This window comes from Protopterus annectens, chromosome 6.part0, assembly GCF_019279795.1.
Source record: "Protopterus annectens isolate FY-2018-M chromosome 6.part0, PAN1.0, whole genome shotgun sequence".
Lineage (NCBI taxonomy): Eukaryota > Metazoa > Chordata > Ceratodontiformes > Protopteridae > Protopterus > Protopterus annectens.
Window position 1 is genome coordinate 1,606,074,087 of NC_056737.1, and position 17,279 is coordinate 1,606,091,365.

Below are 17,279 nucleotides of genomic sequence, written 5' to 3' on the forward strand. Positions count from 1 at the left end.
TCAGATTCAACTTACCAGAAAGAAACCCTCCCACTTTGATTTTTGCTGCCAGTTCCTCATATATCGTTCTAATTAACCTTATTTTGTATCAGGAAATGCAAATTGCTTCCATTGCCTGTCAGGCAAGTTTTTATCAACCAGGAGAAAAGTTATGCACAATAATTAATAAAGAGTTGACAAACTTTATATGGGAGGGCAAGGGTTAAGTGACATAAGTTGATACTGACAATACAAGAAGGTGGGTTAGGATTACATGATTTAAAGGAACATGTTAGAGCTACAGAATTAAGGCTCATATATATAACACAAGCAGAAAGTTATTATTCAACATGAAAAGGAATGATGATGAAGCAAGGGAAATTCAGCAAATAAGGACAGAGTGGAATTTTGGATTTAGATCCTCAAGGAGAATAACAACAGCCATAAAGAATATTATATTCACAAAGTAGCAGAAAGTATTCTAAGAACTAAGCCAAAATGAGAATTTAGAATGGAGATTTTGCTGATAGGGATGACTGCAAGTAGGAGTACAGAGAAGAAGCAAGAGGAGGCTGGAATTTACTGGTGAAAACTGGCAAAGAAACCAAGGTACTAGGAGCAAATAACTAAAGAGGGAAAGATAAAAGGCTGGGATGAGGCCAAGAAGATATTTGGAATGTAGGCTAGAGACTGCTACAATGGATTAATATCAGAATATAGGCAAAATAAATTGATTGGAGAATCCTAAGTGAAATATCTTCTCTGGTAGAGTTTTTCATTTAATCTAGAACAGAAGCTGTTGTTAAAAAAGTATAACTATTGTGGAATATAAAATATTGCACAATAATTATAAGAATAAATCAGAAGAGGTTAGAAACGATTTGGAAGACAGATTGGATAAGTAATTTATAAGGGGACAACGGGAGGACATATATATATATATATATATATATATATATATATATATATATATATATGGCTTCCAAGTATGAAAAACAATCTAGAATGTTTAGAATCTTAATGTTTGCATGGGTATTTTTATACCCCAAGCAGACTTCAAAAAAAAATTCTTCAGGCAGATGGCAAATGGTGGTGTGATGGGGAAGAAAATGGTAACTGTTGACATATGCTTTAGGAGTTTAATGAGTTGACAAATTTTAAAAAATTCCTGCAGAGTATTCTGCCAGAAATATTGGGAGAGCAAATAGGTATAACTAAGGACATTGTTCTTTTGAGTTGTGACACTGGATCTTAGTTGCCTAGATATAGTAAAGTATTGTTAATTGTAAATCTGGTGGCTGCCAAAAAGCAATTACTAGAAAACAGAAATCAAATTTTAAACCAACTGCATTTTAAATACTGAATATTTTAACAGACATAAAAGAACCAGAAGCGGGATCTTTAGAAAAGGAAAGTAGCAAATTACCTAGAAATACATGGAAATTTTAGAAACATATGCAGAATAATGTTCAGGAGGAGGAGTGATGTATAAGGTAAGATAGGAATTGAGCAATTTATGTAATGCTGGACTGATGAGAGTTATGAAAAGAAAATGTGATGTATAAAGCATGCAACTGGAAACACGTTGTTATGGTTGTCTACTTTTTTATATTAATGTATATTTGCCTATATGTTAAGTGATAATTTAATAAAGGTGTTAAAATCTTTATAAATGTCGATCTAAATTAATATCATTAGTTTAAGCTATAGACAATGATTTTTAAGCAAATAGGCTTGAAAAATAACATAAAAAACACAAAACATGGAAAAATGTAGGGGCAGGATTCACAAAGCCTCCGTGTAAGAGTTACAAGGCTTACACAGAGGCTGCAGTTAAACGGTGTGACGTCAGCATGTCATGCATATGCATGAGGGCATGCTGAATCACACCTAAGGCTAACATGGTCCGTGGAAGACAGTACGGGGCGTGTCCATAGGGCGAGCCCTGAAAACGGACATGCCCCCAGAAGAGTAAAAGTCCCGAAAGTAAACCCCCACGACAGAGTCCGTGTAAATGTGAATAAACACAACACAACAGATGCCCCCACAGACTATGAACATAAAAGGTATAAATGAACATGTTATATATTTTTTTATAAGTTGTAAAGATGTTTGCCCGTGAGTGCGCTCGTTTGCGCGGGCATGCCCGTCACTTAGCCACAGTTAGCAGTCAGTGGAAAAGCATATAAGAACTAAATATGCAAAATAAGCCAAGAAGCAATAGCATAGTGGTAGAGACGTCAGCTGAAGAGGAGGCAGTCATGGTTCGAGCCCCCACAACATCAATTTTTATTTTTAGTGAAATAAGCACGAAACAAGTTCCTGACATATATGTACATATATAAAATTATATTTTAAGTAAAATGTAATGAAATGGGCCATGTATTTTGAAGAAATGTGAGATAAAAAAAAAAAAATTTGAGATGTGCCCATAGCTGAGCTACAGTCTAACAAGTTGAGGATATCTGACTGTAGATGAGCAGTGTTTTAACAGGTGTAAAATGAGTGCCCATAGGTGAGCAGTGTTTTAACAGGTGTAAAATGAGTGCCCGTAGGTGAGCAGTGATTTAACAGGTGTAAAATGAGTGGCCGGGGTTGAGCAGCATTTTAACACGCTGAAACTGTGTGCCCGTAGCTGAGCTGAGTGTAATATGCTTGCTGACAGCCAAACGGTGCGTAAGCCAGCGTGACCCGTTTGCGCGGAGCTGCGCACCGCGCCAACAAGCTAACCTGCGGGCAACGTTGAGCAAGCTGTATTAAAACTGCCTTTACACAGACACACCTCCTAGCCTGTGTAGACAGTCATAAAATATAAAAAGCAATGGCTAGGTTCGAACCCAGGATACCATGCACCATAGTCAAAGTACAGAACCACTAAGCCATCAAGGTTGTAGTTAGAAATGCAGTAATGGCATATATATATATAGGAATGAATAGAAAGAGTAGCATGACAAAGCAGGTTTTGTGAAGCTGATACAATTCCAAAATGGCGAATCACAGATAAGTGCGGGACAATCGGTATATATAAGCCCCATAGGTGGGAATACACAGCATAACCGATTGTAGAACCGACTTGCAGCCAGGATGTCAGGTGTAGGTGAGGGTAGTTGCTTCCGAGCACAGAGGTGGGGCATTGAGGAGTCCAAATATGGTTTGGCTCCTTGTCCATAATCATGAGGCCCAACCCATGCAGGGCCAGGTCCTATGGGGAGCATATAGGGCTGAGGTGTGGGACCGGTTGGCTCATGATCTCACCAGTGCCACAGGGCTACCAAGGACTGGTGAGCAGGTCCGTCACCACCATGCGGACCTGAAGAGATGGAAGCAGGGCCAACTGAACCGTTGGATCCAGGAGGCCCAGCAAATGCCCAACGCCCCACTACTGAGTAAGTTACATGTAATTATTTATGTAAGAAATTAACCTAGCTGATATTATGGAGATGTGTATTCCAATATTACTTTATTTATATTACAGCTGCAGGTGTCCGTTCTGCAAACCGTTGAGCCTATGGTGATAGGCTGGTGCGGTTGCGCCACCAGGCAGGTCAGTAATTCTCTCCCTGTAACTGTAAATAAATATATAAGTATGACAGTTAGCAAAAGAGTGCAGTGTAGTCACTAATTAATAAAATGTGCAAGTAACAGTGTAAGAGGGTTTGCAAGTATTGCTTGATTACAAAAGTGTGATGCAGCCTGTAATCCAAACATAAAAATGAAACAAGTCTGAAATAAAGATGTCCCACCTGTAATATAATAGTACATAACCTGCAGCAGGCTGAAAAGTACAGCTGCAGTAGCTGAGTAAAACACATGTGTGAAATATATCCCTGTTGAAATACAGAAACATGACATAAGTGAGACTGTTGGAAAGGATTGCTATAACTACAGGTAAAACATGTCAATAAAGCCTAGAATTAAGTACCATCCTGAATTGCAAAAATAAAACAAGTGAGAGAGTGTGAGAAAGAGGTATGAATCCACCAATAAAGTAGTAATAACTCTTGAATAAAGTATACTGCAGTCAGTACAGAATGAAATGAATGTGACAGGCAGAACCAAACAGCAACATGTGTTGAAAACAGTACTGCAGCTGGAATGTGTGTCCCAAAATCTGGATATGTTTCTCTCAATCTGCAATATGCAGATTATATGGTTGTCTGAAATACCAAACATCCACAGTTGTCTATAGCTATATAAAGCAAATGTAGCAGGATGATGTAGCTGAACAGAGCCAGATATGAATGTGTATGAATAAAAATGAAATGTATATTGATGTAGCAGTAACATTCCTATCACCGACCTGAAGTAGTTATCACATAGGAAACTGTAGGCAGAACTGTAGTGTGTATATATCTGCAGCTAGTAGAAATGTACAGCATATGTATTGGTATTTGAAGTTGTTAATTAAATTTTCTTCACCCTACCCTATAACCACATATAATCCATTCCACGTGAAATTGGTATGTGCAATCACAATTAACACCCCTGGACATTTGTCCTGTTGGTTCATACATATTTGCATGTATGTTGATGCATCTGCCCTGTTCATACATCCAAACCTGATGGCCTGTTGCCATCAATCAACCCTGCATGTTGTTGGATTGTGTATTGCTGTTCAAATTATGCATGTGTTATGCTTGCTGTTCAATGGCTGGAATATATGGGTGTTTGGTTAATGTGAATACTAATGCATACTGTTACAACTAATTGTGAATGGTATTGTACGTTACTAACCCAAACTGTCATAACATAATGCAAAACATAGGACGACAGGGAAGGCGGGTTCCAGCGGACCCACCTCTCCCTCCTCAGCTGACGAGTGCACCTGGCAGTAGTGCCCAGGCCGGACCCTCCTCCGGTGGCCCTGTGCCACTTGCGGGTGGAAGCACTGCAGGGGATGGGGCTCGTCCCCCCTCTGCAAGCATGGCCGGAGGAGAACATCCACTCACCCTCCATATTGTCCGGACTGTGGTGCATAGGGAGATCCGGCACGCTGTGCTTGGGCCCCTATGCCAGCTTGAGGCACGGGTGGCACAACTCATGGGCATGCCTGCTGCCCGGCCTACACAGCCCCCAGCACAGCCCCATCCTGGGCAGTGAAGGCACAGTGGCAACTGCCCATGGGTGGGAATCTCACTTCCACTGTTGCCATCTGTGGGCTCATGGGCTCGAGATATCCAAACATCAGTCCCTGTCAATTGTGTAACCCCCCCACATGTGTCATACACCGCCCCTGTATGCGTCTTGTTTGTCTTGTCTGTTAACCTACCCAACCTACCTCCCCAGCTATACTGACGTCCTGTACCTGACATACCAGTCTCACCTGAAAAAAAAAAAAAAAGGGCACTCTGTACCCACAAAAAAATTACGCCCCATACATAGCTGCCCATTTTGCACACATGTCTGCTGGACATGTAAACTGTCAATTACAATTGGCTGTACAACAAGTATTATTGTTGTCCTTACACCTCTCTCAGGGGAGGAAGGTTTCAAATGTCACACCAAATTACAAACATATGCACAGGTGTTGCTGATGAAGAAATGGGCAGCTATGGGCCTTACCTACATCCCTCCTGAAAAACCCGAGCTTGTTTCCCTACTGTCCTACCCTCTTTGTGACCCCTTTTTCACCACTTTCCTGTCTCCCCATTTTCATTTCTTTCAAAGAAATTAGCATGGGTGTGTGCAAGAGTAAGCACTTTTAAGCAGTTGTAAGTGGGTATGCGCGGAGCTGAACGCCAGTGCGCATGTGTGAGCTCCGCGCAAACCAGCGCTAACCCGCTTACAACTGCTTAAAAGTGCCTTAGTCACTCTGAATGACAAGGCCTGTAGTCTGCTCAAAAGCAAAATAAAATCCCACTGTCAGTCCCAAACCCAGGACCTTGGAAACAGTAGTCTGCATGACTTACCACTAAGCCATGACTGCTATATAAGAACATTGTGCTACAATAAATATATCATGCAATAGTAGGAATGAATGTAAAGGGAATATAGGATGTGTAGTACACAAAGCATGTCATGTATATTTACTGTCAAATGTAGTGGATTTCTATAATAGTAGTGTGTGAACAGAAACAGCCATGCTAGTTTGTAGCTAGTAGGTAATAATGTCACTGTAGCATCTTGCAAGCCACACACATACTCACAGCAGGATAATCACTGCCCATACCCCACAACCTCTTACAGCAAGACATCTGGACTAAGTAATAAAAAATGTGGAGCAAAGGCCCAAAAACAGGGACACATTTCAAATATTGCTCCGACAAACTTAAACAGTTGAGAGAGTAACAGGTTTTGCATTATTTTGGAATTTTGGAAGGGTACGAAGTCTGAAACTGAAATGTTTGTCACGATAGTCTGATTTGAGCCCTGAGTGATTTGCCAGAAAAAGCTGTTTTATGGGATATGGACCAAAATATGAGGCAAAAATGTGGACATCCTGCAAATATCTGTACACTTGAGAGGTATGACACTGCCATATTTGAATAGTTAAGAGCCTAGACATAGCAACAGTGACTGAGTTACAGGGATGCCCCACAGACTCCCTGTGACATGTACAAACAGTAGGCAGAAAGGTGTTACAACACATGCAATGGTAACTATGAAGTACTGAAAGTATGCACCACTTGCACGGCAGAAATAGTGTAGTAATACATATGCTCATGCTAACCCACAGTCACAACTGCAGAATACCAGACAATTTAATGGGTGTACCCCACTGATATGTACCATTCCATGAGGCAGATAAAAGATGCACCTGAGAGTCTCTGGGGCCTGCTCAGCAGCATACTCAAATACCCTAATAGATGTCAAGGCCCACACCATGGCCAGACCACACTGCATGCAGTAACACCCTATCAGATATAGCAAGCATTCCAAGGTGTGAATGTACATGGAAGATAGGAAAGCCACAGCAACACACTACAGTCAAGACACCTAGTAGGCATACAAGTAGTGAATGTAAAGGGCAAATAATGAAGCCATAGCAACAAAGTGCAAGAGCCACTGCTATATACCAGTTACACCACATGTCCCACAGGAAAGCACACACCCCCACATTAACAGTAGTAGTAGTCTTAGGTGTCAGTGTACATACACACTTAGTACAGGAAACTGGATAAATGAATGGAGAAATGTTAATCTACAACACAGCCAGAAATATGAGAGAGGTACTAACCTTTACACTCACAGAACAGTGTCCACAGCATACCAGCATGGTCACTGCCCTTAAAATCTGAAAGGGCTACGCCTATCTCACATACCTTTTTATAGCACTGTCCTGAAATCACAGTGAGAACTGCAATCAGTACACAACTGGCTGCATGTAATTAGCAAATGCTGGCTAACAATTGGTGCAGAGGCCATCACATGGTCATATGCAGATACCTACAAAAGCATGCTGTGCTCCCAGTCCACATATGCAATACTTTCATTGCACCCTCTGGAGGTAGGGAGAGAGAGAGAGAGAGAGAAAAAAATACACAAACAAAAACACTTATTAACAAAACCTACTAGAAAGCTGTCATCTGTCAACTGGAGCAGCAGCAGGACACCGATCCAAAAGGCAACGCAAGCAGCTGTGATAAACACAGGTAATGTAAAGTAATACTTTAAAAGTCTACATACTGTGAACCCTCCATATGTGTCATTGGTCTGTATCTATATGTATATGAAGATGTGCATAGGGCAGGGGACATACAGCAACTATCAGTGAAGGCTGTACATACATATGTATGTGAGGGCATCTATGTGCACATATCAATGTAGGTTGAATGTAGGTTGTAGTGCAATGTACAATGTAGGTTTCACAGTTATGTATGTTTAGCAGTATGTTAGTGTGTGTATACAGTTTTGTAAACAAACATGTTGATATACCTATCTATCATATGGATACGTATGTATGTCAATATATGTATGTGTATATATATATATATATATATATATATATATATATATATATAGAGAGAGAGAGAGAGATATATATATATATATATATATATTCTGAGTGAGGCACATGTGTACAGATGTATTGCAACAGGTGCCTGGTGACAAAGGCATGGAGTGAACACCAGTGTCGAAACTGGAGTACCATACCCCATTTCAAATCACCTATACCAGTAACCACCAGATATATGATTGGCTGCCCACCACTGCATGTGTCAGGGGTGAACAGGGTCATAAACGTGTACAATAGGCCCCCAATGATAGTCACAGTGGCACACTATTCCTGGAATACCTGTACATGGTATGTGTCAGCAGACATGGTGTGTCAGCTATGGACATGTAGGTCAGTGTACCCCTCCACACCACACAATGTCTGCCACGGTATGTACCTCACATGACAGCTACAGATATGGAGAAGGACAAAGTGACATGTACAACACTGTGACAATGCAGTCAAACACATTACCAATGCACAGTGACTGACAACACCACAGAGTGCACACATACTACCCACATAGAGGTTACCACTCCTGGATTTACATACTTAAGTCACACCCATGACAGATGTCCAACAACCATAATAACACCTCACACCATCCACAACCTAAATGACTGCTGTGTGTCGTCCTTGACACCACAGTAGAGAGCATATGGTGGAGGTACAGGTTCCTACCCACAGATAAGACATACCCTGCAATAAACCACACAGCATTAAGAAGCAAGACTCCCCATGAGTACATGTCACACATACCCCTGCTGAATGTTAGTCAGATAGGTAATATGCCATATGAGTCACCCTGTGTAACTGTTTGACAGGAGCAGGTACCATCACATCACATGTGTCACAAGGGTCAGGGTAGCAGAACAGTATGCTGCTGTAGTCCCAGGGGCAATAGCATATTGTATTGTATTGTATTGTATTGTATTGTATTGTATTGTATTGTGTTGTATTGTATTGGTATGTAGAGGTGCCTCCTTTGTGGATTGGAACCACTGCTGCTGTACGCCAGTGTACAGGTACATATCCTGTAGTCAGGCTAGTGTTACATAGCACTTCTATATGTGGGTTTAGCTCCTCTTGGAGTTCATGTAGCATGCAACCGGGGATACCATCAGGTCCCATTGATGCTGTGTTTTTTGCTTTTCTGAGGGCGGCTCTCACCTGGACATCTGTGATGTCAGGGAGGTTACATTCAGCTGGGATAAGTATGTCTTCATTTGGGGGAGAGGGAGGGGGGAAAATTGCACTGAACCTGTCTGCCACAATGTTGCCAATATCTGTGGGTTCAGTGAATTATTTGTTGTTGTGTACTAACTATGAGCATATTGGAAGGTTTCTGACCAGGTTTCTAACATAACTGAAGAAGGCCTTGTGGTTATCTGTAGTGTCCCTGGTGATTTCCCTCTCAAAGTTGCCCATGGTTGTTTGTATGAGAGAACATAGCTCTTTACTAGTGCTGATCAGACATGCCTTCCCTTTATGGAATTATGCTCTGTCTTGCAGTAGCTTCCATCTTTTGTTATACAATCTGTTTATGACTGGGGTCCACCAGACAGGATGCTTTCCCTTTGTGGAGAGTGTCTTGGTCTTATATGGAATTGCATGATCCATGCATTCTCAGAGATGTCCGTAGAAATCATTTGTGAAGGAGTCAGCATTGTGGGTTGTGGCTTCCACTGGCCCAGTGGGCTTAAAGGATACCATCTCAGTCTTAAGAAGTGTAAAGTTTGTGTTTGAAATTTTATTCACTGTAGTCGTTTGTGCTGGTGGTGGAGGTGGGATATGTATATCCAGGGCAATTAGTTTGTGGTCAGATCACAGTAGTTGATGATGTTCCCCATACAGTACCTCGATACAAACCCCCACAGTGAGGAGGTGCTTTGGACCTGAATCAGTGTGCTGACTGCTGGGGTTTGGTAGTATGTCATATGGAGTGTGCCAGGTACTGTTGCACAGTTGTTGGCTGAGCACTGATACCTGGCCATTTACATGTGTATCCACCAATAGACAGACAGATGCTATATATGGGAGATATGTTGTATCACAACAGTCGAGCAGCATGTGTAGTATGTGTGCCAAATTCTGCTGACATATTTTGCTGATACCATTTTATTTTATTTTTCAGGACCATGGCTCACCAGCGCAATCCGGCATACTCTGCAGCCGAGGATGAGGAAATACACCAGAGCCTGGTGCGGGATTTTGCAATACTCTTTTCCCGCACCAGCCAGAATCAGCAGGAGAAGGCTGCACTGTGGCAAGACCTGGTCCATCAGGTAAATGACATAGGCACGCATAATAGGACATATGAGCAGGTACGACATCACTGCAGTGATTTAATCAGAAATGTCCATCAGCGTGCGTCGGATATCCACAGGCAACACGTTGCCACAGGTGGTGGGGTGGCTACACATCCCCCACTCACCAGACTGGAGGGACTACTCCTAAGTGTTGTGGCTCCAGCCCAACAACAACAACAACAGCAGCAGACCTGCATTATGATGGAGGCTGGAGCCACACAGCACCATGACTACGAGCGTGTAGGTAATATGCCATATGTATTGTTGACTGTTGTGTACACTGGTAGTTAATGCATGTGTGAGGTGTGTCCTTGGTTTGTAGCTGTCATCATAGTATTTAATGTGCAAGTGTGATATTCTCAATATCAGCAGCTGACCTGTGAAAGGCAACTGTTGTACTACTGACCTGTATCATACTCAGTAACAATGGTACAGTTGTGCCCACTGACATTAATTTCCTCACTTCTGCAGGTCCCTCTGGTGTAACAGCAATGCAGCCTATCCATGCTGGTGAGTGTGTATTAACAATACCTGTAATAGTCTTGATAGTAATAGTAATATTAGGCTCAATCAGTAGTGCTCTGTGTATGCATGCAGGTGTGTCTGTGTCTGTGTGTTGATATCTCGCATACTGAGTAGTGTGCAAGTGTGCAAGTATGTGCATGTGTGCACCTGTGTGCGTGTGTGCGTGTGCGCATGTGTGTATGTGTGCATGTGTGCATGTGTGCATGTGTGCACCTGTGCATGTGTGCACATGTGCATGTGTACATGTGTGCACGTGTGCACATGTGCATGTGTGCATGTGTGCATCACTGGTAACATTGTGTAGACATTGTAAACTTTGTTTCCTGTTTCCCTCCCACAGGTTCTGGTGCTGCTCTGGAGTCATGCAGCAGGGAACCTGAATCAGGTGCCATGGGTAGTGATAATGATGATATCTGTGTAATGGCACAGGAAGGTGTGCCAGGGTCTGTCATTGGTCAGCCAGTTGACGGTACACAGCTGTCAACCCCATCAATGCACACAGTCATCCTGTAAATACATCCTTTGTCACCAATGTCCCTAGGTGATGGACAGGATACAGTGGGCATTGACCAGGGTAATGTGGTATCTGTGGCACATGCTTCCCCACACAGCAGCCATGGGCATGGCCCTGAGATGGTACCACACAGACAGATGTCCAGGGGTTCTCGTAGGAGCATCCGTGGGCATACTGCCCCTGTCAGACGTGCCCACAGAGGTCTTACAACCTCAGCTATGTTTTGGGCTGTCATGCAGGCACAGTCACATATGGAACAGTACATCAGACAGGGTCTGAGGGAGCTGACAGCATGTCGCACAGCCATGAGTGACAGTATGCGTGACATTGCGGCTGCCATCCGTAATTTCACCAATGTCATAGACAGACATTGTGGGGACATATTAGATCAGTTCCACAACTACATGCCCATGAGCCAGGGCAATGGTGGACGGTTGAGGCATTGATGTGGGCGTATGCCAGCAACAGCAGCAGCCGGCAGTCGTCGTGGACGACAACAGGGCCGCAGCTGCACGCATAGTGCCAGCAGCAGCCCCAGCAATGCTGGGTCTGTGCTGTCATCAGACCGCCCCAGGAAACCACATCCACATGGCTCTGGACAGGCCCAACAGGGATCTGTGTCCAGTCAATGAACACCTGCTTCTGATGACAGTACCCAGTCTGGATTAGTACTGGATATGGTCCGTAGCACCCCTGCAAGGCACAGGTACCGTGTCCATGGCCAGAGACACTGATCTGTATGACCTGGCAGGTACAGTCTGTGGCTGTCCACAAACACTGGTATATGGCAGCCATGAGGTGGAACTGTGTGCATCCATACACACATGCGAATTGACAACACCTAGGGCTACCGCATACACGCACACACTGCATCAACATTGCCCCACCTTGTACTGCTGTCCCTCACCAACACACATACACATACATGCCAATTGGTGGTATCAGTGGCAGACTCTGGCATACCAAGTTCACACCCTGTGCATATGATGAAACTGTGCCACCTCCTGCAATCTGTAACATCAGTGCAGGAACAGGTTAACATGTTGCTGATGCCCAGGGTGACTACATAGATGTGTAGTAATAGTATCATGTTGTTAGCAGTACAGTGTGCTGATATAATTGTGGGTATATCACAGCATGCCTGATGCAGTAAGGGTATGATTGTCTTGTACTGTTTTCTACACACATGGTAAGTACCATAGTGTATCATCTGCACATGTTTGCATACTGGTGGTAAGGATGTCAACAGAAGGCCACATACATAGGTAGCACAGGGGATAAGGTAATGAAAGTATTGATACGCACTGATGGACATGTAAATTGAAAGTGGCATGTTGCCCACACTGGACTCTGCAATGCGGATGTTTGAGGATGTTGATATGTGTGCAGTACTACACGACTGGTACAGGACACACAGGAGCACCCTAGCACTGCAAGCTCACACCTCATACCATGCTAGACAGCCCAACACACAAAACTAACTTTAACAGGAGGGAGAATCCCCATAAATGTCAGGGATACTGTGGTGGCAGGACAGGTAGCATACATCCTACTAAGTATGGAACCACTGAGTGAAGGCTCAGTGTCTGTTATTTGACATGTGTATTAGTGCAGGTATGAGCACCTGGCTTTCCATCCGGTTATTGTACATCCTGACGGTACATGGTCTGTACACTTGTGTGCGCTGAGACTGGACCCTGGTCATCTGACCTGTGTATTTCCATGTACATGTGTATAGTGCCTGCATATTTGCACTGTTACCTACTGGAAGTGGTACAGCTTGTTTGTTGTACAATGGACTACATGCAGCCCTGCTTACTTCAGCTTTGTTTGCATGCATGTTTGCTTGCAGTTACCCTGGAACACTGATTCCACCTGCAATGTAGATTTACGGAGCTTCTGTGGATTCCTAGTGACATCTGCATAGCTTACTATATGTATGTCCATGTCTCACTTGACAGAACGTCACTGTTTGTCCTGTTCACATGTACGTTGCCTGTGACACATTGCATATGACTTACCTGGCATTTGACCATGTGAGCAGTCATATATGCCAGCGCTAACTAATCACAGGCACTACACCCTCACATACACATCTTCTGTACCTTGTTCCCCATTGGCCCTATGTGCTGTTAATCACCATGGCAATCACAATACTATGGTAGCATGTGCAAAGGTCACTTGTCAGTCACTTCTATGGTACAGTTGTGGAATATGTGAGTCATGTGGCAATGTCACAGCTGCCACATGTACACAGTCAACCCTCTCCCCTACCCATGAATGTACAACACATGTGTGAGATGCAACCACATAGCCAAACTGGGGACTAAGCACTCTGAACCCAGTACTGGCATAACCTGTCAGGTGGCATGAAATACTACAGTGACTACAATACCAGTCTGATGTAGACCTACACTGACAGCAATCCAAACACATGAACACACTGGGGCATTCTTGGAGCCTCAGAATAGCATCCTGCCTGAGCAGCAGACACCTCTGCAGCTAGCACACAGGCATACATTAAGCCGGAACACAGCACATGCAACACATAGCACACAAATCCTGTGTGCCAAACAGTCACAGCCTGTACGGCTAGACAACACACCTGCTACAGTTGTGTTAGGTACCTTTATTGTCTGGTACAGTGAGGTCCCACTCACCAGGCTGGACAAGGTGAAGGTCACAGTGATATGCCCGTGGGGCACTATGGTCCACCACATAACACAAGCATACAGGTCAGTCAGAGGCATGGACACATATGACTCAGTCATTGTCCGTGCCATTATGGCTGACCTGTGATGTACCTCCCTGGACTACATGATAGGGAACATAGAAGGGCTCTCTGAGCATGTGGCACAGGCTGGTATGACCCTGACCTTGGTTGGCATCATACCCTCACCAAGAATGCTGAAGTATTACTGAATGCTGATGAATTACTGTAGCTACAACACCCTAACTGAAAGGTTCCTAGCATGTAGTCACTGCATTGCTATGGAACAACTTGTAACCACTCCCACAACAGGTGAAAACATGCAGCACCTGTTCATCAACAACATGTAGACTATATGCCCCAGACCAGATGTGTATCCCTCGCTGTTAGGATGATACCATATACAACTCACACTGTATATACACATACCACATGCAGCACCCGCACAGAAAACCACAGTCATAATGTTATCCAGTGCAAATACCATGTATTCACATGTGGCAGGCGTCAGACATGGGAACTATTGAAGGTCACAGGTATATATGTGTATTTGGCACACACATACATCATATGTGTGCATTGCCATTACTGGTTTAATCGATGTCATGTATTATTGTGAACAACAACCCACACACATGGGAATTCTGTGTGACAAAAACACACGTGGCATTTGTGGAATTCAAAGACATAACTAACTGTGCTATGACAGTAGTGAGAGACACAGTAGCAGAGCTTGCTATTTGCATTACTGGGAGATTTGCCCTCTTCTGCTGTACTTGTAGGGTGCTGACATCATCTCTGTTTAGAGATTGGAATATGCAGCAGCTGGTGTGTTGTACTGGTTGCCAAAAGGGTGAGTTCTCTCACACATGTAATTGCACACACCCTATTTCCACCCCCCCACACACACACTTGCAGGATTCAAACCCCTACCTAACTAGGTTATGACACTAGTACGAGACGCAGTAGCCGAGCACGCTATTTGCATTCCTGGGAGGTTTTTCTTCTCCGGCTGTACTTATAGGGTGCTGACATCATCAGTGTATAGAAAGAGGAATGTGTATCATGTAGTGTGTTCTCCTAGTTACCAAAAGGGACATTTCTTTCATACAGAATTGAACACACACTAATCCCCCTCCACACACACTGAGCATTTGCAGGATTCAAACCCCTACATAACTATGTTATGACACTTGAGATGGACGCATTAGCAGAGCGCACTATTCACATTACTGGGAGTTTTCCCTTCTCCTGCTGTACTTATAGGGTGCTGACATCATCAGCGTTTAGAAAGGGGAATGTGCATCCTGTAGTGTGTTCTCCTAGTTGCCAAAAGGGACATTTCTCTCACACAGATTTGCACACACACTAACCCCCCCACCCAAACCCACACACTGAGCATTTGCAGGATTCCAACCCCTACCTAACTATGTTATGATACTCGAGACAGACGCATTAGCGGAGCACGCTATTTGCATTACTGGGAGGTTTCCCTTCTCCTGCTGTACTTATAGGGTGCTGATATCATCAGTGTTTAGAAAGGGGAATGTGCATCCTGTAGTGTGTTCTCCTAGTTGCCAAAAGGGACATTTCTCTCACACAGAATTGCACACACACCAACCCCGCTCACCCACACACACTGAGCATTTGCAGGATTCAAACCCCTACCTAACTATATTATGACACTTGAGGGAGACGCATTAGCAGAGCACACTATCCGAATTACTGGGCATCTGTTCTGCACCTGCAGTATTTATAGGGTGCTGACATCATTATTTATACAGAGGTATGTACATCTATTACTACCTGTCAGGTGGGGGATAGCATATATATGCATTTGCAGCCACCTACTTCAGGGTCAGATTTGCACATCAGCACTGGCAGGTTATGTTTTATACCATGCTTCGTGACCACAGGACCTGTAACACACAACACAACCAGTTCAGACCACCCCTCCCACATCCGGGACACACACTTTGCTTCCCTGGGAACAGTGCCAAGATATGAAGGTGTTCACATACACCATTCCAGTTGTTAACGTCAGGTACAGGTATATTGTATGTGGGAACTACTCAGGCCTCTACTACATTACCCTACAGCCACTACAATTTGTGAGTCCATGTGCTATGGCAGGACCACTCACCACAGCCACAAGGGAGAATACATATTGCACCTGACCATCTGCAACATGGGTACTCACTGTTCTACACCAGAGGTAGACCACCATTGTTGATATCTGACCATACCCACCTTTCCCTGGACATCCATATCCCATCCCCACCCCCAGGCAAGGTTGTCACTGCAAACAAAGTGTATTTATCAAAAGCAGACTTTCCACTTGTGAAGACTGGGGTGGAAGACTTTAAAGGACCCATGTGGGGGAGTATACAGGCCACTCTGCATAATCCTTGACAATTGCATTCTATGAGCATGTGGAAGGTTTGCATTGATCATGCTATCCCAAATATACCCATGACTCCTCCACAACAGGACACCTGTCAGGTGTACACCAGCCATATATGAGCTGTCCAACAGACGGAGTGAGATAATACATTGCAGAGCAGTAGCCCACAGAGGGAGGACATCTCTGAACAGTACTGGCACGACACTTCAATCCTTCATAATCATCACGACCAAGTGTTGACAGTGAAATTGTCCAGACACTGCAGATAAGGCTCCCCTCAGTCTGTTATTGATGCCCACTTACTGTTAGAGAGCCTCACCAACCCTCTTCCAGCAAACACCAGCCACATGGATGTGGCATAGCGAATTCAACCCCTGGGATCTCCACTGTGTCCCTGCTTGACGGAGGCACAGCACACTAGCCTCAAACGGTTCCTTATGTGACCTACTTTACAGTGGCACAGTAGCCTACTGTACTGGGGAGGCAGACGCCAAGCACACTCTGGCTAAGTTTTCATTCCCTAGGGCAAACAGCCTAGTATTGACCTCTACACCCATATGTTTAATTGTCAGATGCACAATATTTGTTGCTGATAGACTGTTTGCAGGTCTTTATTGCCATAGCATTCCCTGTTTCTATGAACAACTTGTGTATCTGTGGAAGATGTTTGAATATGAGAGGGATCCACTATATCACTTATGTCTCTGTAGTCATTTAACTGTGTGCACTGGGCAGATTGCTGTAATGTGGTTGGTTCCTGGAATAACACGTACAAATACCAGATTTGTGTGGCCAACTGCTAAACTGAGATATGGCCTACGTGTGTGAGCATGCCCAGTTCAGGCTTTCCATGGCATGTTGTCTGACATATGTCTCATTTATCAAAGTGTGCGAGCATGCCC